The sequence below is a fragment of the Acomys minous genome (genome assembly GCF_964271855.1).
Source record: "Acomys minous genome assembly, contig: scaffold_67, whole genome shotgun sequence".
Taxonomy (NCBI): Eukaryota; Metazoa; Chordata; class Mammalia; order Rodentia; family Muridae; genus Acomys; species Acomys minous.
The window spans coordinates 60,871-88,494 of NW_028182143.1; the positions used below are offsets into that span (position 1 = coordinate 60,871).

At 57.3% G+C, this 27,624-nt stretch overlaps 5 long non-coding RNA genes across 12 annotated transcripts; all 5 read left to right on the forward strand.

Annotated features, from left to right (window-relative positions):
• The first annotated feature begins 470 nt into the window (after positions 1-470).
• LOC311591799 lies at positions 471-4,584 on the forward strand. 2 transcript variants are annotated; one of them, XR_014777217.1, is made up of 4 exons: positions 471-585; positions 2,966-3,049; positions 3,921-4,037; positions 4,140-4,584. It is a non-coding gene; the product is annotated as an uncharacterized lncRNA (long non-coding RNA). The 2 variants fall into 2 exon arrangements; XR_014777218.1 differs by lacking the exon at positions 471-585 and having other exon boundaries at positions 2,810-3,049.
• A 1,452-nt stretch (positions 4,585-6,036) lies between these two features.
• On the forward strand, positions 6,037-10,175 carry LOC311591798. Of its 2 annotated transcripts, XR_014777215.1 has the most exons (4): positions 6,037-6,104; positions 8,561-8,640; positions 9,512-9,628; positions 9,731-10,175. It is a non-coding gene; the product is annotated as an uncharacterized lncRNA (long non-coding RNA). The 2 variants fall into 2 exon arrangements; XR_014777216.1 differs by lacking the exon at positions 6,037-6,104 and having other exon boundaries at positions 8,401-8,640.
• Positions 10,176-11,555: 1,380 nt separating this feature from the next.
• Positions 11,556-15,938, forward strand: LOC311591797. Of its 2 annotated transcripts, none has more exons than XR_014777213.1 (4): positions 11,556-12,016; positions 14,320-14,403; positions 15,275-15,391; positions 15,494-15,938. It is a non-coding gene; the product is annotated as an uncharacterized lncRNA (long non-coding RNA). The 2 variants fall into 2 exon arrangements; XR_014777214.1 differs by having other exon boundaries at positions 11,556-11,694; positions 14,324-14,403.
• Positions 15,939-17,299: 1,361 nt separating this feature from the next.
• LOC311591794 lies at positions 17,300-21,739 on the forward strand. Of its 3 annotated transcripts, none has more exons than XR_014777205.1 (4): positions 17,300-17,761; positions 20,121-20,204; positions 21,076-21,192; positions 21,295-21,739. It is a non-coding gene; the product is annotated as an uncharacterized lncRNA (long non-coding RNA). The 3 variants fall into 3 exon arrangements; XR_014777206.1 differs by having other exon boundaries at positions 17,300-17,438; positions 20,125-20,204; XR_014777207.1 differs by lacking the exon at positions 17,300-17,761 and having other exon boundaries at positions 19,965-20,204.
• Positions 21,740-23,118: 1,379 nt separating this feature from the next.
• On the forward strand, positions 23,119-27,268 carry LOC311591801. Of its 3 annotated transcripts, none has more exons than XR_014777221.1 (4): positions 23,119-23,257; positions 25,654-25,733; positions 26,605-26,721; positions 26,824-27,268. It is a non-coding gene; the product is annotated as an uncharacterized lncRNA (long non-coding RNA). The 3 variants fall into 3 exon arrangements; XR_014777222.1 differs by lacking the exon at positions 23,119-23,257 and adding an exon at positions 23,465-23,579 and having other exon boundaries at positions 25,650-25,733; XR_014777223.1 differs by lacking the exon at positions 23,119-23,257 and having other exon boundaries at positions 25,494-25,733.
• The last annotated feature ends 356 nt before the right edge of the window (positions 27,269-27,624 follow it).

The following is a 27,624-nucleotide window of genomic DNA, read 5'->3' on the forward strand; positions in this document are numbered from 1 at the left end:
TTACCCAATCAAGACCCTGTAACTATGCTTCTCGCTTCTGTAACCCCCGCTTCCTGCTTCTCACCCTATAAAAGGGTCTCCTCCCCTTCACTCGGCGCGCCAGTCATCCGATAGACTGTGTCGCCCGGGTACCCGTGTAATCAATAAAGCCTCTTGCGTTTGCAACCGGACTTTTGGTTTCGCTGGTTCTTGGGGAGGGTCTCCCTGACGAAGGACACTCCGTGAGGAGGGTCTTTCAGCCGCGGCGTCACACATGTGGTTGAGTCAGTGGGCGGACGCCGCGGGGTCTCCCAGGCCTCTATGTTGGGGCCGGGGAGGGAGGAGGGGGACGGAGCTATGGGCCCCGTGGTCCCCGGTCGCGTCTGGAGAGGAGGGCGGGGGCGGGGGATGGAAGGTGGGCACCGGCGCAGATGCGTGGAGGGAAGGGCTGTGTGTTTGTGTGTAACGAGTGCTGCGCGGGACATGCGTGTGCCATGTATGCTGTGTGTTCAGCGTGGCGGGAGGCGCGGCTATTTTTCCATCCCCGTCCTGCCCTCCCCCTCCAGGATGTGATGCCCCCCGCAGGAGCGGGTGCACCTGTGCTAGGTATGATGCACGTGTGTGTTAACATGTCAGGCGTGAGTGACAGTGATTCACTCCCCCCACACACACACTGTGCCTGGTATGATGCACGTGTGTGTTAGCATGTCAGGCGTGAGTGACAGTGATTCACTCCCCCCCCACACACTGTGCCAGGTAGGATGCACGTGTGTGTTAGCATGTCAGGCGTGAGTGACAGTGATTCACTCCCCACACACACACACACTGTGCCAGGTATGATGCACGTGTGTGTTAGCAAGTCAGGCATGAGTGACAGTGATTCACCACCCCACACACACACTGTGCCAGGTATGATGCACGTGTGTGTTAGCATGTCAGGCGTGAGTGACAGTGATTCACTCCCCCCCCAAACACAGTGCCAGGTATGATGCACGTGTGTGTTAGCATGTCAGGCGTGAGTGACAGTGATTCACTCCCCCCACACACACACACTGTGCCAGGTATGATGCACGTGTGTGTTAGCATGTCGGGCGTGAGTGACAGTGATTCACTCCCCCCCCCACACACACACTGTGCCGGGTATGATGCACGTGTGTGTTAGCATGCCAGGCGTGAGTGACAGTGATTGACTGCCCCCCCCCCACACACTGTGCCAGGTATGATGCACGTGTGTGTTAGCATGTCAGGCATGAATGACAGTGATTCACTCCCCCACACACACACACTGTGCCAGGTATGATGCACGTGTGTGATAGCATGTCAGGCGTGAGTGACAGTGATTCACTCCCTCCCCACACCCACTGTGCAAGGTAGGATGCACGTGTGGGTTAGCATGTCAGGCGTGAGTGACAGTGATTCACTGCCCCCCCCACACACACTGTGCAAGGTAGGATGCACGTGTGGGTTAGCATGTCAGGCGTGAGTGACAGTGATTCACTCCCCCCCACACACACATTGTGCCAGGTAGGATGCACCTGTGTGTTAGCATGTCAGGCGTGAGTGACAGTGATTCACTCCCCCCCACACACACACACTGTGCCAGGTATGATGCACGTGTGTGTTAGCATGTCAGGCGTGAGTGACAGTGATTCACTCCCCCCCACACACACACTGTGCCAGGTATGATGCAAGTGTGTGTTAGCATGTCAGGCGTGAGTGACAGTGATTCACTACCCCCCCACACACACACTGTGCCAGGTATGATGCCCGTGTGTGTTAGCATGTCAGGCGTGAGTGACAGTGATTCACTCCCCCCCCCTGCGCACACACACAGGCCACCGTGTTAGCTCTTGTGCATCATGGCGTGTGTCCCTGTATGACAGAAGTGCACACATGTGGGTTGTCCGGAGTGAGGACAGGGCGCTGTGTGACCTGTGTTAGGCCCTGTATTTGTGTGTGTGTGTGCAGATGTGTATGTACGCAGATGACAACACACATATGGATCTGCTCTCCTGAACATATTTGGGATGTGGTGGGGACAACAGGGTGAGACACACAATGCACATGTGTGTGTCATATGTGCTCCTGTGTGTGTCATATGTGCTCCTGTGTGTGTCATATGTGCTCCTGTGTGTGTCATATGTGCTCCTGTGTTGTCATATGTGCTCCTGTGTGTCATATGTGCTCCTGTGTGTGTCATATGTGCTCCTGTGTGTGTCATATGTGCTCCTGTGTTGTCATATGTGCTCCTGTGTGTCATATGTGCTCCTGTGTGTGTCATATGTGCTCCTGTGTGTGTCATATGTGCTCCTGTGTGTGCCATATGTGCTCCTGTGTGTGTCATACGTGCTCCTGTGTGTGTCATATGTGCTCCTGTGTGTGTCATATGTGCTGTGTGTGTCATATGTGCTCCTGTGTGTGTCATATGTGCTCCTGTGTGTGTCATACTTGCTCCTGTGTGTGTCATATGTGCTGTGTGTGTCATATGTGCTCCTGTGTGTGTCATATGTGCTGTGTGTGCCATATGTGCTCCTGTGTGTGTCATATGTGCTCCTGTGTGTGTCATGTGTGCTCCTGTGTGTGTCATATGTGCTCCTGTGTGTGTCATATGTGCTCCTGTGTGTGTCATATGTGCTCCTGTGTGTGTCATATGTGCTCCTGAGCCCTCAACTGAGTCCTGCCCAGGGCCCTCGGGGTCACACATAGGCACAGGGAGGAAGCAGATTTTTCTGCCAAGAGGTCAGGTTGTGCACGCGTGTGTCTGTGTGCGTCTCTGTGCGTCACAGTTGTGCTCCGGCAACCTCGGGCAAAGGACGTCGCCCACCTCACAAACGTGTTCACATGAATGTGTCACGTGTTACTCTTTTTCTTACACACGTGGGACCCATTTGTGCACACATGGGTCCTGTGTTTGGGGGAGGGGGAGTGGAGAGGACAAACCCAAGGTGTCATGTGTGTCACATGATGACAGGCGTGTGTTTCCCAGTCAGGTGTCCAAGATGGCTGCGAACAACACCTGGCCTCCTGAGTGACCCAGCATGGCTGTGCCCGTGCCCACACCTGCGACACAGTGAGTACTAAGGACACCTGTTGCTCCTCCCCACCCACCTCAGCTCAACCCTGGCTGCCCTGGTGAGGTTACTTCCTGTCCTTGGGGAGGAAGCTGTTTCCTGTCCCTGGGGAGGAAGCTGTTTCCTGTCTCTGAGGAGCTGTTTCCTGTCCCTTGAGATTAGTTTCCTGTCTGGGGAACTGTTTCCTGTCCCTGGGGTCATGTTCCCTGTCCCTGAGGAGGTGTTTCCTGTCCTCAGGAATGCCTGAGTGTGAATGCCTGCAATTTTCTCTCTCCTACATGCCTCCGGGGCTCAAGGGCATCTATGGCCTTGGGTGTGTGTGCTTGCCTGTTTGTCTCTCACCTACCTCAAGTGGACACGGACAGTCTTGACTGTGCCTGTGTGTGCGCCTGCCTGTGTCTCTGTCTCCTTTGTCTAGGGAACAAGGACATCTATGTGTTTGGGAATGTGCGCTTATCTTTGTCTCTTTTGTCCCTTGGGGACAAGGCATTTTTGGTTCTGAGAGTGAGAGCCACCCTGTGATCCTCTAACCCCCTTCTAGCGCACAGACACAGCTTTGGTCCTCCATGTGTGTGACTGCTGTCTGTCTCTCACCCGCTTATAGGGGGGAAAGTCATCCATGTTGCTGAGCACGTGTGCCAGCCAACGTCCCTGTCTTTTTTTTTCTCCAGAGGAAAAGCACACCTATGAGCCAGACCACCAGATAATTGGGTCGCAGGGGTGGGCGGGGCTTATGGCGATTTGCCTCACCCTCAATGAAGAGATCTGGCTAGTTTGTACAGCTTTATGCTAATCACAGTGGTGGGGTTGGTGGCTCTGTGATGTGACAGGGTCATGGCTACGGCGCTGACACTGCCCTCTCCCCACCAGGAGGATGCACTGGGAGGGAAGGGGAATCAGGCCACGCCCCCCAGCCATGAGGTCACTGCGCCTGTGACATTGGCAGTGCCCATCTTGTCATCCGGGAGAGGCCAAGGAGGAAGCAAGGTGAGCATAGGAGAGGGGCTAAGACTTCCTGTCTGAGGTATGGGGGCGGGACTTCCTTCCCGATGCCCCGTCTCCCCCTTACCCCCTGTGCTTTCCCAGCAGAGGCCTTCATGGTGTGACTCAATCCTAGAGTGCTCAGCGTGATGTCCTTCCACCAGGATCCTGCGACTGCGCCCTTGGCCTCATGGCCTGACTGAAAGGAGTGAAGGACCCTGGGGCACGGGAGAGGGGAGAGGGGCGCAAGCAAGAGTTAGAATTAAACGCCCGACCCCTCTCCCTTACACACGTGTCTCCCGTGTAAAACCAGCAGCAACGGGGTGGGGTTGGGGCTTAAAGCTGTGACATCACCTTGACATCATCAGCACTTAAAGGACCATAGTCAGTGATCCTCGGGTTGACGATTTCAGGGCCCCTCAGGGTTGGGGGGCTGGAGCAGCATGGGGTTTGGGGTTAGAGGAGTGGGGTCACTGAGCTGCCCTGATCTGGTTTAAACCAGCTTCTGGGCTAAGGATGTGAATCCGGTTTCTCTTGTCCTGCACTTGAGGTATGGGGGTGGGGTCATCTGACCTGGGGTGCGGGGTGCGTGGGGGCATGGCTTGTGTCCAGGGTGGGGGGGCTCAGGATAAGCCAGCCCAGGAGGGAGGAACTGACACTAGAATTAGTGCTGGGTGAGTTGGGATTATGCTAGTCAGGGCAGGGAGGTTGGACAGAGGCTTTGACCCCTGGGCCTGGGGGCTGTGTCCAGGAAGCGTAGATGATTGGCAGGGTCGGGAACAGGAAGTCCCACCCCCTTCCTGTCTGAGGTGTTACTGCCAGGGGTCAGAACTTCTATCCTGGAGACAGTGGGGCACAAAGCAGAAGTCCCCACAAAATGCTTTCTATAAAAGCAAAACTGGAGCAGCAGCTTCCGGGAGGACTTTGAGGAGGGGGCGGGTCTTCCTGTGCACATTATGGGATGGCGCGACCCACGGGCGATGTCACCGCTGTCCCCCACCTCCCTGTAGGAGAAATTTACCTCATGGATGCCCCGGGCACGGCGGGGGCGCAGCCCCAAGGAACGGAGTCATCGCAGCCCCCCCCAACCGGTGCTGGGGCCTTGTTAAGCAGGACCCACACTCACACCTATGCCCCAGGCTGTATCTTCCCATGATGCCCCGCGCGGGGCGTCGGGTGGGGGTGGGGAAGGGTGCAGTGTCTCGTTCCCATTAATTAAAAAATTTTATCATTTATAAGTTACGCAAGTTAATTTCACGGGATGGGGAAACTGAGGCCACGACAGGGAGGGGAGGTGAGGCAGGTGGCCGGTCGGCCTGGGAACCGCCGGCCATCATGGCTGGGCACTGGATCAGGGGGACGCAGGGCCTGGCGGGTGGATACGCGAACGTGATTCAGACGAACGCGTGCAGGGCTACACAGATTAGTGCGGAACCAGGGATGCTTCCCCCCTCCCACGCGTCTGATTCCGCTCCGGTGCACTCGGACCGGAAGTCCCGCCCCCAACAGGAAGTCGCCACCCTATGCCGGACTCGTAGCCCCCGGGAACACCGCAGAGCACATTTCCCGGGACTCAGTAAGTCCCGAGATCCCGGTGCTCTTGCAGGAAACAGGAAGTCCCGCCCCCTACAGGAAGTCGCCGCCGCCGTCCGCGGGACTCACAGCTCCGGAAAACACTGCATAGCGCATCACCTGCTGCCCCGAAGTCCCGAGCTCCCTGTGCTTTTTGCAAGGAACAGGAAGACCCGCCCCTAACAGGAAGACCCGCCCCTAACAGGAAGTCGCCGCCGTCTGCCCTTCCCTCAGGCCCAGGCAACCCCGCCCGGCATAGAGCATCCCTGGCCACCCCGCCTTGGCTCAGGAAGTCCCGCCCTCCCGGCGCTCACCATCGCGCCGCAAACAGGAAGTCCCGCCCACTCCACCGCGGCGCCCGGGCAGCCCCCGTCCTCCCTCCGTTTCCCGCAGCCTCAGCTCCCCCACTCTGCTTGCAGACCCCGGGCGCCCCCCACCCCCACCCGTGCCCCCGCCACCCCCCTCCTCCCGCCAAGGCCGCAGCGTCACACATGTGGTTGAGTCAGTGGGCGGACGCCGCGGGGTCTCCCAGGCCTCTGTGTTGGGGCCGGGGAGGGAGGAGGGGGACGGAGCTATGGGCCCCGTGGTCCCCGGTCGCGTCTGGAGAGGAGGGCGGGGGCGGGGGATGGAAGGTGGGCACCGGCGCAGATGCGTGGAGGGAAGGGCTGTGTGTTTGTGTGTAACGAGTGCTGCGCGGGACATGCGTGTGCCATGTATGCTGTGTGTTCAGCGTGGCGGGAGGCGCGGCTATTTTTCCATCCCCGTCCTGCCCTCCCACTCCAGGATGTGATGCCCCCCGCAGGAGCGGGTGCACCTGTGCTAGGTATGATGCACGTGTGTGTTAACATGTCAGGCGTGAGTGACAGTGATTCACTCCCCCCACACACACACTGTGCCTGGTATGATGCACGTGTGTGTTAGCATGTCAGGCGTGAGTGACAGTGATTCACTCCCCCCCCACACACTGTGCCAGGTAGGATGCACGTGTGTGTTAGCATGTCAGGCGTGAGTGACAGTGATTCACTCCCCACACACACACACACTGTGCCAGGTATGATACACGTGTGTGTTAGCAAGTCAGGCATGAGTGACAGTGATTCACCCCCACACACACACACTGTGCCAGGTATGATGCACGTGTGTGTTAGCATGTCAGGCGTGAGTGACAGTGATTCACTCCCCACACACACACACTGTGGCAGGTATGATGCACGTGTGTGTTAGCATGTCAGGCGTGAGTGACAGTGATTCACTCCCCCCCCACACACTGTGCCAGGTATGATGCACGTGTGTGTTAGCATGTCAGGCGTGAGTGACAGTGATTCACTCCCCCCACACACACACACTGTGCCAGGTATGATGCACGTGTGTGTTAGCATGTCGGGCGTGAGTGACAGTGATTCACTCCCCCCCCCACACACACACTGTGCCGGGTATGATGCACGTGTGTGTTAGCATGTCAGGCGTGAGTGACAGTGATTGACTGCCCCCCCCCACACACACTGTGCCAGGTATGATGCACGTGTGTGTTAGCATGTCAGGCATGAATGACAGTGATTCACTCCCCCACACACACACACTGTGCCAGGTATGATGCACGTGTGTGATAGCATGTCAGGCGTGAGTGACAGTGATTCACTCCCCCCACACACACACTGTGCAAGGTAGGATGCACGTGTGGGTTAGCATGTCAGGCGTGAGTGACAGTGATTCACTGCCCCCCCCACACACACTGTGCAAGGTAGGATGCACGTGTGGGTTAGCATGTCAGGCGTGAGTGACAGTGATTCACTCCCCCCCACACACACATTGTGCCAGGTAGGATGCACCTGTGTGTTAGCATGTCAGGCGTGAGTGACAGTGATTCACTCCCCCCCACACACACACACTGTGCCAGGTATGATGCACGTGTGTGTTAGCATGTCAGGCGTGAGTGACAGTGATTCACTCCCCCCCACACACACACTGTGCCAGGTATGATGCAAGTGTGTGTTAGCATGTCAGGCGTGAGTGACAGTGATTCACTACCCCCCCACACACACACTGTGCCAGGTATGATGCCCGTGTGTGTTAGCATGTCAGGCGTGAGTGACAGTGATTCACTCCCCCCCCCTGCGCACACACACAGGCCACCGTGTTAGCTCTTGTGCATCATGGCGTGTGTCCCTGTATGACAGAAGTGCACACATGTGGGTTGTCCGGAGTGAGGACAGGGCGCTGTGTGACCTGTGTTAGGCCCTGTATTTGTGTGTGTGTGTGCAGATGTGTATGTACGCAGATGACAACACACATATGGATCTGCTCTCCTGAACATATTTGGGATGTGGTGGGGACAACAGGGTGAGACACACAATGCACATGTGTGTGTCATATGTGCTCCTGTGTGTGTCATATGTGCTCCTGTGTGTGTCATATGTGCTCCTGTGTGTGTCATATGTGCTCCTGTGTTGTCATATGTGCTCCTGTGTGTCATATGTGCTCCTGTGTGTGTCATATGTGCTCCTGTGTGTGTCATATGTGCTCCTGTGTTGTCATATGTGCTCCTGTGTGTCATATGTGCTCCTGTGTGTGTCATATGTGCTCCTGTGTGTGTCATATGTGCTCCTGTGTGTGTCATATGTGCTCCTGAGCCCTCAACTGAGTCCTGCCCAGGGCCCTCGGGGTCACACATAGGCACAGGGAGGAAGCAGATTTTTCTGCCAAGAGGTCAGGTTGTGCACGCGTGTGTCTGTGTGCGTCTCTGTGCGTCACAGTTGTGCTCCGGCAACCTCGGGCAAAGGACGTCGCCCACCTCACAAACGTGTTCACATGAATGTGTCACGTGTTACTCTTTTTCTTACACACGTGGGACCCATTTGTGCACACATGGGTCCTGTGTTTGGGGGAGGGGGAGTGGAGAGGACAAACCCAAGGTGTCATGTGTGTCACATGATGACAGGCGTGTGTTTCCCAGTCAGGTGTCCAAGATGGCTGCGAACAACACCTGGCCTCCTGAGTGACCCAGCATGGCTGTGCCCGTGCCCACACCTGCGACACAGTGAGTACTAAGGACACCTGTTGCTCCTCCCCACCCACCTCAGCTCAACCCTGGCTGCCCTGGTGAGGTTACTTCCTGTCCTTGGGGAGGAAGCTGTTTCCTGTCCCTGGGGAGGAAGCTGTTTCCTGTCTCTGAGGAGCTGTTTCCTGTCCCTTGAGATTAGTTTCCTGTCTGGGGAACTGTTTCCTGTCCCTGGGGTCATGTTCCCTGTCCCTGAGGAGGTGTTTCCTGTCCTCAGGAATGCCTGAGTGTGAATGCCTGCAATTTTCTCTCTCCTACATGCCTCCGGGGCTCAAGGGCATCTATGGCCTTGGGTGTGTGTGCTTGCCTGTTTGTCTCTCACCTACCTCAAGTGGACACGGACAGTCTTGACTGTGCCTGTGTGTGCGCCTGCCTGTGTCTCTGTCTCCTTTGTCTAGGGAACAAGGACATCTATGTGTTTGGGAATGTGCGCTTATCTTGGTCTCTTTTGTCCCTTGGGGACAAGGCATTTTTGGTTCTGAGAGTGAGAGCCACCCTGTGATCCTCTAACCCCCTTCTAGCGCACAGACACAGCTTTGGTCCTCCATGTGTGTGACTGCTGTCTGTCTCTCACCCGCTTATAGGGGGGAAAGTCATCCATGTTGCTGAGCACGTGTGCCAGCCAACGTCCCTGTCTTTTTTTTTCTCCAGAGGAAAAGCACACCTATGAGCCAGACCACCAGATAATTGGGTCGCAGGGGTGGGCGGGGCTTATGGCGATTTGCCTCACCCTCAATGAACAGATCTGGCTAGTTTGTACAGCTTTATGCTAATCACAGTGGTGGGGTTGGTGGCTCTGTGATGTGACAGGGTCATGGCTACGGCGCTGACACTGCCCTCTCCCCACCAGGAGGATGCACTGGGAGGGAAGGGGAATCAGGCCACGCCCCCCAGCCATGAGGTCACTGCGCCTGTGACATTGGCAGTGCCCATCTTGTCATCCGGGAGAGGCCAAGGAGGAAGCAAGGTGAGCATAGGAGAGGGGCTAAGACTTCCTGTCTGAGGTATGGGGGCGGGACTTCCTTCCCGATGCCCCGTCTCCCCCTTACCCCCTGTGCTTTCCCAGCAGAGGCCTTCATGGTGTGACTCAATCCTAGAGTGCTCAGCGTGATGTCCTTCCACCAGGATCCTGCGACTGCGCCCTTGGCCTCATGGCCTGACTGAAAGGAGTGAAGGACCCTGGGGCACGGGAGAGGGGAGAGGGGCGCAAGCAAGAGTTAGAATTAAACGCCCGACCCCTCTCCCTTACACACGTGTCTCCCGTGTAAAACCAGCAGCAACGGGGTGGGGTTGGGGCTTAAAGCTGTGACATCACCTTGACATCATCAGCACTTAAAGGACCATAGTCAGTGATCCTCGGGTTGACGATTTCAGGGCCCCTCAGGGTTGGGGGGCTGGAGCAGCATGGGGTTTGGGGTTAGAGGAGTGGGGTCACTGAGCTGCCCTGATCTGGTTTAAACCAGCTTCTGGGCTAAGGATGTGAATCCGGTTTCTCTTGTCCTGCACTTGAGGTATGGGGGTGGGGTCATCTGACCTGGGGTGCGGGGTGCGTGGGGGCGTGGCTTGTGTCCAGGGTGGGGGGGCTCAGGATAAGCCAGCCCAGGAGGGAGGAACTGACACTAGAATTAGTGCTGGGTGAGTTGGGATTATGCTAGTCAGGGCAGGGAGGTTGGACAGAGGCTTTGACCCCTGGGCCTGGGGGCTGTGTCCAGGAAGCGTAGATGATTGGCAGGGTCGGGAACAGGAAGTCCCACCCCCTTCCTGTCTGAGGTGTTACTGCCAGGGGTCAGAACTTCTATCCTGGAGACAGTGGGGCACAAAGCAGAAGTCCCCACAAAATGCTTTCTATAAAAGCAAAACTGGAGCAGCAGCTTCCGGGAGGACTTTGAGGAGGGGGCGGGTCTTCCTGTGCACATTATGGGATGGCGCGACCCACGGGCGATGTCACCGCTGTCCCCCACCTCCCTGTAGGAGAAATTTACCTCATGGATGCCCCGGGCACGGCGGGGGCGCAGCCCCAAGGAACGGAGTCATCGCAGCCCCCCCCAACCGGTGCTGGGGCCTTGTTAAGCAGGACCCACACTCACACCTATGCCCCAGGCTGTATCTTCCCATGATGCCCCACGCGGGGCGTCGGGTGGGGGTGGGGAAGGGTGCAGTGTCTCGTTCCCATTAATTAAAAAATTTTATCATTTATAAGTTACGCAAGTTAATTTCACGGGATGGGGAAACTGAGGCCACGACAGGGAGGGGAGGTGAGGCAGGTGGCCGGTCGGCCTGGGAACCGCCGGCCATCATGGCTGGGCACTGGATCAGGGGGACGCAGGGCCTGGCGGGTGGATACGCGAACGTGATTCAGACGAACGCGTGCAGGGCTACACAGATTAGTGCGGAACCAGGGATGCTTCCCCCCTCCCACGCGTCTGATTCCGCTCCGGTGCACTCGGACCGGAAGTCCCGCCCCCAACAGGAAGTCGCCACCCTATGCCGGACTCGTAGCCCCCGGGAACACCGCAGAGCACATTTCCCGGGACGCAGTAAGTCCCGAGATCCCGGTGCTCTTGCAGGAAACAGGAAGTCCCGCCCCCTACAGGAAGTCGCCGCCGCCGTCCGCGGGACTCACAGCTCCGGAAAACACTGCATAGCGCATCACCTGCTGCCCCGAAGTCCCGAGCTCCCTGTGCTTTTGCAAGGAACAGGAAGACCCGCCCCTAACAGGAAGACCCGCCCCTAACAGGAAGTCGCCGCCGTCTGCCCTTCCCTCAGGCCCAGGCAACCCCGCCCGGCATAGAGCATCCCTGGCCACCCCGCCTTGGCTCAGGAAGTCCCGCCCTCCCGGCGCTCACCATCGCGCCGCAAACAGGAAGTCCCGCCCACTCCACCGCGGCGCCCGGGCAGCCCCCGTCCTCCCTCCGTTTCCCGCAGCCTCAGCTCCCCCACTCTGCTTGCAGACCCCGGGCGCCCCCCACCCCCACCCGCGCCCCCGCCACCCCCCTCCTCCCGCCAAGGCCGCGGCGTCACACATGTGGTTGAGTCAGTGGGCGGACGCCGCGGGGTCTCCCAGGCCTCTGTGTTGGGGCCGGGGAGGGAGGAGGGGGACGGAGCTATGGGCCCCGTGGTCCCCGGTCGCGTCTGGAGAGGAGGGCGGGGGCGGGGGATGGAAGGTGGGCACCGGCGCAGATGCGTGGAGGGAAGGGCTGTGTGTTTGTGTGTAACGAGTGCTGCGCGGGACATGCGTGTGCCATGTATGCTGTGTGTTCAGCGTGGCGGGAGGCGCGGCTATTTTTCCATCCCCGTCCTGCCCTCCCCCTCCAGGATGTGATGCCCCCCGCAGGAGCGGGTGCACCTGTGCTAGGTATGATGCACGTGTGTGTTAACATGTCAGGCGTGAGTGACAGTGATTCACTCCCCCCACACACACACTGTGCCTGGTATGATGCACGTGTGTGTTAGCATGTCAGGCGTGAGTGACAGTGATTCACTCCCCCCACACACACTGTGCCAGGTAGGATGCACGTGTGTGTTAGCATGTCAGGCGTGAGTGACAGTGATTCACTCCCCACACACACACACACTGTGGCAGGTATGATGCACGTGTGTGTTAGCATGTCAGGCGTGAGTGACAGTGATTCACTCCCCCCCCCACACACTGTGCCAGGTCTGATGCACGTGTGTGTTAGCATGTCAGGCGTGAGTGACAGTGATTCACTCCCCACACACACACACACTGTGCCAGGTATGATGCACGTGTGTGTTAGCATGTCGGGCGTGAGTGACAGTGATTCACTCCCCCCCACACACACACACTGTGCCGGGTATGATGCACGTGTGTGTTAGCATGTCAGGCGTGAGTGACAGTGATTGACTGCCCCCCCCCCACACTGTGCCAGGTATGATGCACGTGTGTGTTAGCATGTCAGGCATGAATGACAGTGATTCACTCCCCCACACACACACACTGTGCCAGGTATGATGCACGTGTGTGATAGCATGTCAGGCGTGAGTGACAGTGATTCACTCCCCCCCCACACACACTGTGCAAGGTAGGATGCACGTGTGGGTTAGCATGTCAGGCGTGAGTGACAGTGATTCACTGCCCCCCCCCACACACTGTGCAAGGTAGGATGCACGTGTGGGTTAGCATGTCAGGCGTGAGTGACAGTGATTCACTCCCCCCCACACACACATTGTGCCAGGTAGGATGCACCTGTGTGTTAGCATGTCAGGCGTGAGTGACAGTGATTCACTCCCCCACACACACACACACTGTGCCAGGTATGATGCACGTGTGTGTTAGCATGTCAGGCGTGAGTGACAGTGATTCACTCCCCCCCACACACACACTGTGCCAGGTATGATGCAAGTGTGTGTTAGCATGTCAGGCGTGAGTGACAGTGATTCACTACCCCCCCCCACACACACTGTGCCAGGTATGATGCCCGTGTGTGTTAGCATGTCAGGCGTGAGTGACAGTGATTCACTCCCCCCCCCTGCGCACACACACAGGCCACCGTGTTAGCTCTTGTGCATCATGGCGTGTGTCCCTGTATGACAGAAGTGCACACATGTGGGTTGTCCGGAGTGAGGACAGGGCGCTGTGTGACCTGTGTTAGGCCCTGTATTTGTGTGTGTGTGTGCAGATGTGTATGTACGCAGATGACAACACACATATGGATCTGCTCTCCTGAACATATTTGGGATGTGGTGGGGACAACAGGGTGAGACACACAATGCACATGTGTGTGTCATATGTGCTCCTGTGTGTGTCATATGTGCTCCTGTGTGTGTCATATGTGCTCCTGTGTGTGTCATATGTGCTCCTGTGTTGTCATATGTGCTCCTGTGTGTCATATGTGCTCCTGTGTGTGTCATATGTGCTCCTGTGTGTGTCATATGTGCTCCTGTGTTGTCATATGTGCTCCTGTGTGTCATATGTGCTCCTGTGTGTGTCATATGTGCTCCTGTGTGTGTCATATGTGCTCCTGTGTGTGCCATATGTGCTCCTGTGTGTGTCATACGTGCTCCTGTGTGTGTCATATGTGCTCCTGTGTGTGTCATATGTGCTGTGTGTGTCATATGTGCTCCTGTGTGTGTCATATGTGCTCCTGTGTGTGTCATACTTGCTCCTGTGTGTGTCATATGTGCTGTGTGTGTCATATGTGCTCCTGTGTGTGTCATATGTGCTGTGTGTGCCATATGTGCTCCTGTGTGTGTCATATGTGCTCCTGTGTGTGTCATGTGTGCTCCTGTGTGTGTCATATGTGCTCCTGTGTGTGTCATATGTGCTCCTGTGTGTGTCATATGTGCTCCTGTGTGTGTCATATGTGCTCCTGAGCCCTCAACTGAGTCCTGCCCAGGGCCCTCGGGGTCACACATAGGCACAGGGAGGAAGCAGATTTTTCTGCCAAGAGGTCAGGTTGTGCACGCGTGTGTCTGTGTGCGTCTCTGTGCGTCACAGTTGTGCTCCGGCAACCTCGGGCAAAGGACGTCGCCCACCTCACAAACGTGTTCACATGAATGTGTCACGTGTTACTCTTTTTCTTACACACGTGGGACCCATTTGTGCACACATGGGTCCTGTGTTTGGGGGAGGGGGAGTGGAGAGGACAAACCCAAGGTGTCATGTGTGTCACATGATGACAGGCGTGTGTTTCCCAGTCAGGTGTCCAAGATGGCTGCGAACAACACCTGGCCTCCTGAGTGACCCAGCATGGCTGTGCCCGTGCCCACACCTGCGACACAGTGAGTACTAAGGACACCTGTTGCTCCTCCCCACCCACCTCAGCTCAACCCTGGCTGCCCTGGTGAGGTTACTTCCTGTCCTTGGGGAGGAAGCTGTTTCCTGTCCCTGGGGAGGAAGCTGTTTCCTGTCTCTGAGGAGCTGTTTCCTGTCCCTTGAGATTAGTTTCCTGTCTGGGGAACTGTTTCCTGTCCCTGGGGTCATGTTCCCTGTCCCTGAGGAGGTGTTTCCTGTCCTCAGGAATGCCTGAGTGTGAATGCCTGCAATTTTCTCTCTCCTACATGCCTCCGGGGCTCAAGGGCATCTATGGCCTTGGGTGTGTGTGCTTGCCTGTTTGTCTCTCACCTACCTCAAGTGGACACGGACAGTCTTGACTGTGCCTGTGTGTGCGCCTGCCTGTGTCTCTGTCTCCTTTGTCTAGGGAACAAGGGCATCTATGTGTTTGGGAATGTGCGCTTATCTTGGTCTCTTTTGTCCCTTGGGGACAAGGCATTTTTGGTTCTGAGAGTGAGAGCCACCCTGTGATCCTCTAACCCCCTTCTAGCGCACAGACACAGCTTTGGTCCTCCATGTGTGTGACTGCTGTCTGTCTCTCACCCGCTTATAGGGGGGAAAGTCATCCATGTTGCTGAGCACGTGTGCCAGCCAACGTCCCTGTCTTTTTTTTTCTCCAGAGGAAAAGCACACCTATGAGCCAGACCACCAGATAATTGGGTCGCAGGGGTGGGCGGGGCTTATGGCGATTTGCCTCACCCTCAATGAAGAGATCTGGCTAGTTTGTACAGCTTTATGCTAATCACAGTGGTGGGGTTGGTGGCTCTGTGATGTGACAGGGTCATGGCTACGGCGCTGACACTGCCCTCTCCCCACCAGGAGGATGCACTGGGAGGGAAGGGGAATCAGGCCACGCCCCCCAGCCATGAGGTCACTGCGCCTGTGACATTGGCAGTGCCCATCTTGTCATCCGGGAGAGGCCAAGGAGGAAGCAAGGTGAGCATAGGAGAGGGGCTAAGACTTCCTGTCTGAGGTATGGGGGCGGGACTTCCTTCCCGATGCCCCGTCTCCCCCTTACCCCCTGTGCTTTCCCAGCAGAGGCCTTCATGGTGTGACTCAATCCTAGAGTGCTCAGCGTGATGTCCTTCCACCAGGATCCTGCGACTGCGCCCTTGGCCTCATGGCCTGACTGAAAGGAGTGAAGGACCCTGGGGCACGGGAGAGGGGAGAGGGGCGCAAGCAAGAGTTAGAATTAAACGCCCGACCCCTCTCCCTTACACACGTGTCTCCCGTGTAAAACCAGCAGCAACGGGGTGGGGTTGGGGCTTAAAGCTGTGACATCACCTTGACATCATCAGCACTTAAAGGACCATAGTCAGTGATCCTCGGGTTGACGATTTCAGGGCCCCTCAGGGTTGGGGGGCTGGAGCAGCATGGGGTTTGGGGTTAGAGGAGTGGGGTCACTGAGCTGCCCTGATCTGGTTTAAACCAGCTTCTGGGCTAAGGATGTGAATCCGGTTTCTCTTGTCCTGCACTTGAGGTATGGGGGTGGGGTCATCTGACCTGGGGTGCGGGGTGCGTGGGGGCGTGGCTTGTGTCCAGGGTGGGGGGGCTCAGGATAAGCCAGCCCAGGAGGGAGGAACTGACACTAGAATTAGTGCTGGGTGAGTTGGGATTATGCTAGTCAGGGCAGGGAGGTTGGACAGAGGCTTTGACCCCTGGGCCTGGGGGCTGTGTCCAGGAAGCGTAGATGATTGGCAGGGTCGGGAACAGGAAGTCCCACCCCCTTCCTGTCTGAGGTGTTACTGCCAGGGGTCAGAACTTCTATCCTGGAGACAGTGGGGCACAAAGCAGAAGTCCCCACAAAATGCTTTCTATAAAAGCAAAACTGGAGCAGCAGCTTCCGGGAGGACTTTGAGGAGGGGGCGGGTCTTCCTGTGCACATTATGGGATGGCGCGACCCACGGGCGATGTCACCGCTGTCCCCCACCTCCCTGTAGGAGAAATTTACCTCATGGATGCCCCGGGCACGGCGGGGGCGCAGCCCCAAGGAACGGAGTCATCGCAGCCCCCCCCAACCGGTGCTGGGGCCTTGTTAAGCAGGACCCACACTCACACCTATGCCCCAGGCTGTATCTTCCCATGATGCCCCGCGCGGGGCGTCGGGTGGGGGTGGGGAAGGGTGCAGTGTCTCGTTCCCATTAATTAAAAAATTTTATCATTTATAAGTTACGCAAGTTAATTTCACGGGATGGGGAAACTGAGGCCACGACAGGGAGGGGAGGTGAGGCAGGTGGCCGGTCGGCCTGGGAACCGCCGGCCATCATGGCTGGGCACTGGATCAGGGGGACGCAGGGCCTGGCGGGTGGATACGCGAACGTGATTCAGACGAACGCGTGCAGGGCTACACAGATTAGTGCGGAACCAGGGATGCTTCCCCCCTCCCACGCGTCTGATTCCGCTCCGGTGCACTCGGACCGGAAGTCCCGCCCCCAACAGGAAGTCGCCACCCTATGCCGGACTCGTAGCCCCCGGGAACACCGCAGAGCACATTTCCCGGGACTCAGTAAGTCCCGAGATCCCGGTGCTCTTGCAGGAAACAGGAAGTCGCCGCCGCCGTCCGCGGGACTCACAGCTCCGGAAAACACTGCATAGCGCATCACCTGCTGCCCCGAAGTCCCGAGCTCCCTGTGCTTTTGCAAGGAACAGGAAGACCCGCCCCTAACAGGAAGACCCGCCCCTAACAGGAAGTCGCCGCCGTCTGCCCTTCCCTCAGGCCCAGGCAACCCCGCCCGGCATAGAGCATCCCTGGCCACCCCGCCTTGGCTCAGGAAGTCCCGCCCTCCCGGCGCTCACCATCGCGCCGCAAACAGGAAGTCCCGCCCACTCCACCGCGGCGCCCGGGCAGCCCCCGTCCTCCCTCCGTTTCCCGCAGCCTCAGCTCCCCCACTCTGCTTGCAGACCCCGGGCGCCCCCCACCCCCACCCGCGCCCCCGCCACCCCCCTCCTCCCGCCAAGGCCGCGGCGTCACACATGTGGTTGAGTCAGTGGGCGGACGCCGCGGGGTCTCCCAGGCCTCTGTGTTGGGGCCGGGGAGGGAGGAGGGGGACGGAGCTATGGGCCCCGTGGTCCCCGGTCGCGTCTGGAGAGGAGGGCGGGGGCGGGGGATGGAAGGTGGGCACCGGCGCAGATGCGTGGAGGGAAGGGCTGTGTGTTTGTGTGTAACGAGTGCTGCGCGGGACATGCGTGTGCCATGTATGCATGTGTGTTCAGCGTGGCGGGAGACGCGGCTATTTTTCCATCCCCGTCCTGCCCTCCCCCTCCAGGATGTGATGCCCCCCGCAGGAGCGGGTGCACCTGTGCTAGGTATGATGCACGTGTGTGTTAACATGTCAGGCGTGAGTGACAGTGATTCACTCCCCCCACACACACACTGTGCCTGGTATGATGCACGTGTGTGTTAGCATGTCAGGCGTGAGTGACAGTGATTCACTCCCCCCCCACACACTGTGCCAGGTAGGATGCACGTGTGTGTTAGCATGTCAGGCGTGAGTGACAGTGATTCACTCCCCACACACACACACACTGTGCCAGGTATGATGCACGTGTGTGTTAGCAAGTCAGGCATGAGTGACAGTGATTCACCCCCCCACACACACACTGTGCCAGGTATGATGCACGTGTGTGTTAGCATGTCAGGCGTGAGTGACAGTGATTCACTCCCCACACACACACACTGTGGCAGGTATGATGCACGTGTGTGTTAGCATGTCAGGCGTGAGTGACAGTGATTCACTCCCCCCCCACACACTGTGCCAGGTATGATGCACGTGTGTGTTAGCATGTCAGGCGTGAGTGACAGTGATTCACTCCCCACACACACACACACTGTGCCAGGTATGATGCACGTGTGTGTTAGCATGTCGGGCGTGAGTGACAGTGATTCACTCCCCCCCACACACACACACTGTGCCGGGTATGATGCACGTGTGTGTTAGCATGTCAGGCGTGAGTGACAGTGATTGACTGCCCCCCCCCCACACACTGTGCCAGGTATGATGCACGTGTGTGATAGCATGTCAGGCGTGAGTGACAGTGATTCACTCCCCCCACACACACACTGTGCAAGGTAGGATGCACGTGTGGGTTAGCATGTCAGGCGTGAGTGACAGTGATTCATTGCCCCCCCCACACACACTGTGCAAGGTAGGATGCACGTGTGGGTTAGCATGTCAGGCGTGAGTGACAGTGATTCACTCCCCCCCACACACACATTGTGCCAGGTAGGATGCACCTGTGTGTTAGCATGTCAGGCGTGAGTGACAGTGATTCACTCCCCCACACACACACACACTGTGCCAGGTATGATGCACGTGTGTGTTAGCATGTCAGGCGTGAGTGACAGTGATTCACTCCCCCCCCCACACACACTGTGCCAGGTATGATGCAAGTGTGTGTTAGCATGTCAGGCGTGAGTGACAGTGATTCACTACCCCCCCCACACACACACTGTGCCAGGTATGATGCCCGTGTGTGTTAGCATGTCAGGCGTGAGTGACAGTGATTCACTCCCCCCCCCTGCGCACACACACAGGCCACCGTGTTAGCTCTTGTGCATCATGGCGTGTGTCCCTGTATGACAGAAGTGCACACATGTGGGTTGTCCGGAGTGAGGACAGGGCGCTGTGTGACCTGTGTTAGGCCCTGTATTTGTGTGTGTGTGTGCAGATGTGTATGTACGCAGATGACAACACACATATGGATCTGCTCTCCTGAACATATTTGGGATGTGGTGGGGACAACAGGGTGAGACACACAATGCACATGTGTGTGTCATATGTGCTCCTGTGTGTGTCATATGTGCTCCTGTGTGTGTCATATGTGCTCCTGTGTGTGTCATATGTGCTCCTGTGTTGTCATATGTGCTCCTGTGTGTCATATGTGCTCCTGTGTGTGTCATATGTGCTCCTGTGTGTGTCATATGTGCTCCTGTGTTGTCATATGTGCTCCTGTGTGTCATATGTGCTCCTGTGTGTGTCATATGTGCTCCTGTGTGTGTCATATGTGCTCCTGTGTGTGCCATATGTGCTCCTGTGTGTGTCATACGTGCTCCTGTGTGTGTCATATGTGCTCCTGTGTGTGTCATATGTGCTGTGTGTGTCATATGTGCTCCTGTGTGTGTCATATGTGCTCCTGTGTGTGTCATACTTGCTCCTGTGTGTGTCATATGTGCTGTGTGTGTCATATGTGCTCCTGTGTGTGTCATATGTGCTGTGTGTGCCATATGTGCTCCTGTGTGTGTCATATGTGCTCCTGTGTGTGTCATGTGTGCTCCTGTGTGTGTCATATGTGCTCCTGTGTGTGTCATATGTGCTCCTGTGTGTGTCATATGTGCTCCTGAGCCCTCAACTGAGTCCTGCCCAGGGCCCTCGGGGTCACACATAGGCACAGGGAGGAAGCAGATTTTTCTGCCAAGAGGTCAGGTTGTGCACGCGTGTGTCTGTGTGCGTCTCTGTGCGTCACAGTTGTGCTCCGGCAACCTCGGGCAAAGGACGTCGCCCACCTCACAAACGTGTTCACATGAATGTGTCACGTGTTACTCTTTTTCTTACACACGTGGGACCCATTTGTGCACACATGGGTCCTGTGTTTGGGGGAGGGGGAGTGGAGAGGACAAACCCAAGGTGTCATGTGTGTCACATGATGACAGGCGTGTGTTTCCCAGTCAGGTGTCCAAGATGGCTGCGAACAACACCTGGCCTCCTGAGTGACCCAGCATGGCTGTGCCCGTGCCCACACCTGCGACACAGTGAGTACTAAGGACACCTGTTGCTCCTCCCCACCCACCTCAGCTCAACCCTGGCTGCCCTGGTGAGGTTACTTCCTGTCCTTGGGGAGGAAGCTGTTTCCTGTCCCTGGGGAGGAAGCTGTTTCCTGTCTCTGAGGAGCTGTTTCCTGTCCCTTGAGATTAGTTTCCTGTCTGGGGAACTGTTTCCTGTCCCTGGGGTCATGTTCCCTGTCCCTGAGGAGGTGTTTCCTGTCCTCAGGAATGCCTGAGTGTGAATGCCTGCAATTTTCTCTCTCCTACATGCCTCCGGGGCTCAAGGGCATCTATGGCCTTGGGTGTGTGTGCTTGCCTGTTTGTCTCTCACCTACCTCAAGTGGACACGGACAGTCTTGACTGTGCCTGTGTGTGCGCCTGCCTGTGTCTCTGTCTCCTTTGTCTAGGGAACAAGGACATCTATGTGTTTGGGAATGTGCGCTTATCTTGGTCTCTTTTGTCCCTTGGGGACAAGGCATTTTTGGTTCTGAGAGTGAGAGCCACCCTGTGATCCTCTAACCCCCTTCTAGCGCACAGACACAGCTTTGGTCCTCCATGTGTGTGACTGCTGTCTGTCTCTCACCCGCTTATAGGGGGGAAAGTCATCCATGTTGCTGAGCACGTGTGCCAGCCAACGTCCCTGTCTTTTTTTTTCTCCAGAGGAAAAGCACACCTATGAGCCAGACCACCAGATAATTGGGTCGCAGGGGTGGGCGGGGCTTATGGCGATTTGCCTCACCCTCAATGAACAGATCTGGCTAGTTTGTACAGCTTTATGCTAATCACAGTGGTGGGGTTGGTGGCTCTGTGATGTGACAGGGTCATGGCTACGGCGCTGACACTGCCCTCTCCCCACCAGGAGGATGCACTGGGAGGGAAGGGGAATCAGGCCACGCCCCCCAGCCATGAGGTCACTGCGCCTGTGACATTGGCAGTGCCCATCTTGTCATCCGGGAGAGGCCAAGGAGGAAGCAAGGTGAGCATAGGAGAGGGGCTAAGACTTCCTGTCTGAGGTATGGGGGCGGGACTTCCTTCCCGATGCCCCGTCTCCCCCTTACCCCCTGTGCTTTCCCAGCAGAGGCCTTCATGGTGTGACTCAATCCTAGAGTGCTCAGCGTGATGTCCTTCCACCAGGATCCTGCGACTGCGCCCTTGGCCTCATGGCCTGACTGAAAGGAGTGAAGGACCCTGGGGCACGGGAGAGGGGAGAGGGGCGCAAGCAAGAGTTAGAATTAAACGCCCGACCCCTCTCCCTTACACACGTGTCTCCCGTGTAAAACCAGCAGCAACGGGGTGGGGTTGGGGCTTAAAGCTGTGACATCACCTTGACATCATCAGCACTTAAAGGACCATAGTCAGTGATCCTCGGGTTGACGATTTCAGGGCCCCTCAGGGTTGGGGGGCTGGAGCAGCATGGGGTTTGGGGTTAGAGGAGTGGGGTCACTGAGCTGCCCTGATCTGGTTTAAACCAGCTTCTGGGCTAAGGATGTGAATCCGGTTTCTCTTGTCCTGCACTTGAGGTATGGGGGTGGGGTCATCTGACCTGGGGTGCGGGGTGCGTGGGGGCGTGGCTTGTGTCCAGGGTGGGGGGGCTCAGGATAAGCCAGCCCAGGAGGGAGGAACTGACACTAGAATTAGTGCTGGGTGAGTTGGGATTATGCTAGTCAGGGCAGGGAGGTTGGACAGAGGCTTTGACCCCTGGGCCTGGGGGCTGTGTCCAGGAAGCGTAGATGATTGGCAGGGTCGGGAACAGGAAGTCCCACCCCCTTCCTGTCTGAGGTGTTACTGCCAGGGGTCAGAACTTCTATCCTGGAGACAGTGGGGCACAAAGCAGAAGTCCCCACAAAATGCTTTCTATAAAAGCAAAACTGGAGCAGCAGCTTCCGGGAGGACTTTGAGGAGGGGGCGGGTCTTCCTGTGCACATTATGGGATGGCGCGACCCACGGGCGATGTCACCGCTGTCCCCCACCTCCCTGTAGGAGAAATTTACCTCATGGATGCCCCGGGCACGGCGGGGGCGCAGCCCCAAGGAACGGAGTCATCGCAGCCCCCCCAACCGGTGCTGGGGCCTTGTTAAGCAGGACCCACACTCACACCTATGCCCCAGGCTGTATCTTCCCATGATGCCCCGCGCGGGGCGTCGGGTGGGGGTGGGGAAGGGTGCAGTGTCTCGTTCCCATTAATTAAAAAATTTTATCATTTATAAGTTACGCAAGTTAATTTCACGGGATGGGGAAACTGAGGCCACGACAGGGAGGGGAGGTGAGGCAGGTGGCCGGTCGGCCTGGGAACCGCCGGCCATCATGGCTGGGCACTGGATCAGGGGGACGCAGGGCCTGGCGGGTGGATACGCGAACGTGATTCAGACGAACGCGTGCAGGGCTGCACAGATTAGTGCGGAACCAGGGATGCTTCCCCCCTCCCACGCGTCTGATTCCGCTCCGGTGCACTCGGACCGGAAGTCCCGCCCCCAACAGGAAGTCGCCACCCTATGCCGGACTCGTAGCCCCCGGGAACACCGCAGAGCACATTTCCCGGGACTCAGTAAGTCCCGAGATCCCGGTGCTCTTGCAGGAAACAGGAAGTCCCGCCCCCTACAGGAAGTCGCCGCCGCCGTCCGCGGGACTCACAGCTCCGGAAAACACTGCATAGCGCATCACCTGCTGCCCCGAAGTCCCGAGCTCCCTGTGCTTTTGCAAGGAACAGGAAGACCCGCCCCTAACAGGAAGACCCGCCCCTAACAGGAAGTCGCCGCCGTCTGCCCTTCCCTCAGGCCCAGGCAACCCCGCCCGGCATAGAGCATCCCTGGCCACCCCGCCTTGGCTCAGGAAGTCCCGCCCTCCCGGCGCTCACCATCGCGCCGCAAACAGGAAGTCCCGCCCACTCCACCGCGGCGCCCGGGCAGCCCCCGTCCTCCCTCCGTTTCCCGCAGCCTCAGCTCCCCCACTCTGCTTGCAGACCCCGGGCGCCCCCCACCCCCACCCGCGCCCCCGCCACCCCCCTCCTCCCGCCAAGGCCGCGGCGTCACACATGTGGTTGAGTCAGTGGGCGGACGCCGCGGGGTCTCCCAGGCCTCTGTGTTGGGGCCGGGGAGGGAGGAGGGGGACGGAGCTATGGGCCCCGTGGTCCCCGGTCGCTTCTGGAGAGGAGGGCGGGGGCGGGGGATGGAAGGTGGGCACCGGCGCAGATGCGTGGAGGGAAGGGCTGTGTGTTTGTGTGTAACGAGTGCTGCGCGGGACATGCGTGTGCCATGTATGCTGTGTGTTCAGCGTGGCGGGAGGCGCGGCTATTTTTCCATCCCCGTCCTGCCCTCCCCCTCCAGGATGTGATGCCCCCCGCAGGAGCGGGTGCACCTGTGCTAGGTATGATGCACGTGTGTGTTAACATGTCAGGCGTGAGTGACAGTGATTCACTCCCCCCACACACACACTGTGCCTGGTATGATGCACGTGTGTGTTAGCATGTCAGGCGTGAGTGACAGTGATTCACTCCCCCCCCACACACTGTGCCAGGTAGGATGCACGTGTGTGTTAGCATGTCAGGCGTGAGTGACAGTGATTCACTCCCCACACACACACACACTGTGCCAGGTATGATGCACGTGTGTGTTAGCAAGTCAGGCATGAGTGACAGTGATTCACCCCCCCACACACACACTGTGCCAGGTATGATGCACGTGTGTGTTAGCATGTCAGGCGTGAGTGACAGTGATTGACTGCCCCCCCCCACACACTGTGCCAGGTATGATGCACGTGTGTGTTAGCATGTCAGGCATGAATGACAGTGATTCACTCCCCCACACACACACACTGTGCCAGGTATGATGCACGTGTGTGATAGCATGTCAGGCGTGAGTGACAGTGATTCACTCCCCCCCCACACACACTGTGCAAGGTAGGATGCACGTGTGGGTTAGCATGTCAGGCGTGAGTGACAGTGATTCACTGCCCCCCCACACACACTGTGCAAGGTAGGATGCACGTGTGGGTTAGCATGTCAGGCGTGAGTGACAGTGATTCACTCCCCCACACACACACACACTGTGCCAGGTATGATGCACGTGTGTGTTAGCATGTCAGGCGTGAGTGACAGTGATTCACTCCCCCCCACACACACACTGTGCCAGGTATGATGCAAGTGTGTGTTAGCATGTCAGGCGTGAGTGACAGTGATTCACTACCCCCCCACACACACACTGTGCCAGGTATGATGCCCGTGTGTGTTAGCATGTCAGGCGTGAGTGACAGTGATTCACTCCCCCCCCCTGCGCACACACACAGGCCACCGTGTTAGCTCTTGTGCATCATGGCGTGTGTCCCTGTATGACAGAAGTGCACACATGTGGGTTGTCCGGAGTGAGGACAGGGCGCTGTGTGACCTGTGTTAGGCCCTGTATTTGTGTGTGTGTGTGCAGATGTGTATGTACGCAGATGACAACACACATATGGATCTGCTCTCCTGAACATATTTGGGATGTGGTGGGGACAACAGGGTGAGACACACAATGCACATGTGTGTGTCATATGTGCTCCTGTGTGTGTCATATGTGCTCCTGTGTGTGTCATATGTGCTCCTGTGTGTGTCATATGTGCTCCTGTGTTGTCATATGTGCTCCTGTGTGTCATATGTGCTCCTGTGTGTGTCATATGTGCTCCTGTGTGTGTCATATGTGCTCCTGTGTTGTCATATGTGCTCCTGTGTGTCATATGTGCTCCTGTGTGTGTCATATGTGCTCCTGTGTGTGTCATATGTGCTCCTGTGTGTGCCATATGTGCTCCTGTGTGTGTCATACGTGCTCCTGTGTGTGTCATATGTGCTCCTGTGTGTGTCATATGTGCTGTGTGTGTCATATGTGCTCCTGTGTGTGTCATATGTGCTCCTGTGTGTGTCATACTTGCTCCTGTGTGTGTCATATGTGCTGTGTGTGTCATATGTGCTCCTGTGTGTGTCATATGTGCTGTGTGTGCCATATGTGCTCCTGTGTGTGTCATATGTGCTCCTGTGTGTGTCATGTGTGCTCCTGTGTGTGTCATATGTGCTCCTGTGTGTGTCATATGTGCTCCTGTGTGTGTCATATGTGCTCCTGTGTGTGTCATATGTGCTCCTGAGCCCTCAACTGAGTCCTGCCCAGGGCCCTCGGGGTCACACATAGGCACAGGGAGGAAGCAGATTTTTCTGCCAAGAGGTCAGGTTGTGCACGCGTGTGTCTGTGTGCGTCTCTGTGCGTCACAGTTGTGCTCCGGCAACCTCGGGCAAAGGACGTCGCCCACCTCACAAACGTGTTCACATGAATGTGTCACGTGTTACTCTTTTTCTTACACACGTGGGACCCATTTGTGCACACATGGGTCCTGTGTTTGGGGGAGGGGGAGTGGAGAGGACAAACCCAAGGTGTCATGTGTGTCACATGATGACAGGCGTGTGTTTCCCAGTCAGGTGTCCAAGATGGCTGCGAACAACACCTGGCCTCCTGAGTGACCCAGCATGGCTGTGCCCGTGCCCACACCTGCGACACAGTGAGTACTAAGGACACCTGTTGCTCCTCCCCACCCACCTCAGCTCAACCCTGGCTGCCCTGGTGAGGTTACTTCCTGTCCTTGGGGAGGAAGCTGTTTCCTGTCCCTGGGGAGGAAGCTGTTTCCTGTCTCTGAGGAGCTGTTTCCTGTCCCTTGAGATTAGTTTCCTGTCTGGGGAACTGTTTCCTGTCCCTGGGGTCATGTTCCCTGTCCCTGAGGAGGTGTTTCCTGTCCTCAGGAATGCCTGAGTGTGAATGCCTGCAATTTTCTCTCTCCTACATGCCTCCGGGGCTCAAGGGCATCTATGGCCTTGGGTGTGTGTGCTTGCCTGTTTGTCTCTCACCTACCTCAAGTGGACACGGACAGTCTTGACTGTGCCTGTGTGTGCGCCTGCCTGTGTCTCTGTCTCCTTTGTCTAGGGAACAAGGACATCTATGTGTTTGGGAATGTGCGCTTATCTTGGTCTCTTTTGTCCCTTGGGGACAAGGCATTTTTGGTTCTGAGAGTGAGAGCCACCCTGTGATCCTCTAACCCCCTTCTAGCGCACAGACACAGCTTTGGTCCTCCATGTGTGTGACTGCTGTCTGTCTCTCACCCGCTTATAGGGGGGAAAGTCATCCATGTTGCTGAGCACGTGTGCCAGCCAACGTCCCTGTCTTTTTTTTTCTCCAGAGGAAAAGCACACCTATGAGCCAGACCACCAGATAATTGGGTCGCAGGGGTGGGCGGGGCTTATGGCGATTTGCCTCACCCTCAATGAAGAGATCTGGCTAGTTTGTACAGCTTTATGCTAATCACAGTGGTGGGGTTGGTGGCTCTGTGATGTGACAGGGTCATGGCTACGGCGCTGACACTGCCCTCTCCCCACCAGGAGGATGCACTGGGAGGGAAGGGGAATCAGGCCACGCCCCCCAGCCATGAGGTCACTGCGCCTGTGACATTGGCAGTGCCCATCTTGTCATCCGGGAGAGGCCAAGGAGGAAGCAAGGTGAGCATAGGAGAGGGGCTAAGACTTCCTGTCTGAGGTATGGGGGCGGGACTTCCTTCCCGATGCCCCGTCTCCCCCTTACCCCCTGTGCTTTCCCAGCAGAGGCCTTCATGGTGTGACTCAATCCTAGAGTGCTCAGCGTGATGTCCTTCCACCAGGATCCTGCGACTGCGCCCTTGGCCTCATGGCCTGACTGAAAGGAGTGAAGGACCCTGGGGCACGGGAGAGGGGAGAGGGGCGCAAGCAAGAGTTAGAATTAAACGCCCGACCCCTCTCCCTTACACACGTGTCTCCCGTGTAAAACCAGCAGCAACGGGGTGGGGTTGGGGCTTAAAGCTGTGACATCACCTTGACATCATCAGCACTTAAAGGACCATAGTCAGTGATCCTCGGGTTGACGATTTCAGGGCCCCTCAGGGTTGGGGGGCTGGAGCAGCATGGGGTTTGGGGTTAGAGGAGTGGGGTCACTGAGCTGCCCTGATCTGGTTTAAACCAGCTTCTGGGCTAAGGATGTGAATCCGGTTTCTCTTGTCCTGCACTTGAGGTATGGGGGTGGGGTCATCTGACCTGGGGTGCGGGGTGCGTGGGGGCGTGGCTTGTGTCCAGGGTGGGGGGGCTCAGGATAAGCCAGCCCAGGAGGGAGGAACTGACACTAGAATTAGTGCTGGGTGAGTTGGGATTATGCTAGTCAGGGCAGGGAGGTTGGACAGAGGCTTTGACCCCTGGGCCTGGGGGCTGTGTCCAGGAAGCGTAGATGATTGGCAGGGTCGGGAACAGGAAGTCCCACCCCCTTCCTGTCTGAGGTGTTACTGCCAGGGGTCAGAACTTCTATCCTGGAGACAGTGGGGCACAAAGCAGAAGTCCCCACAAAATGCTTTCTATAAAAGCAAAACTGGAGCAGCA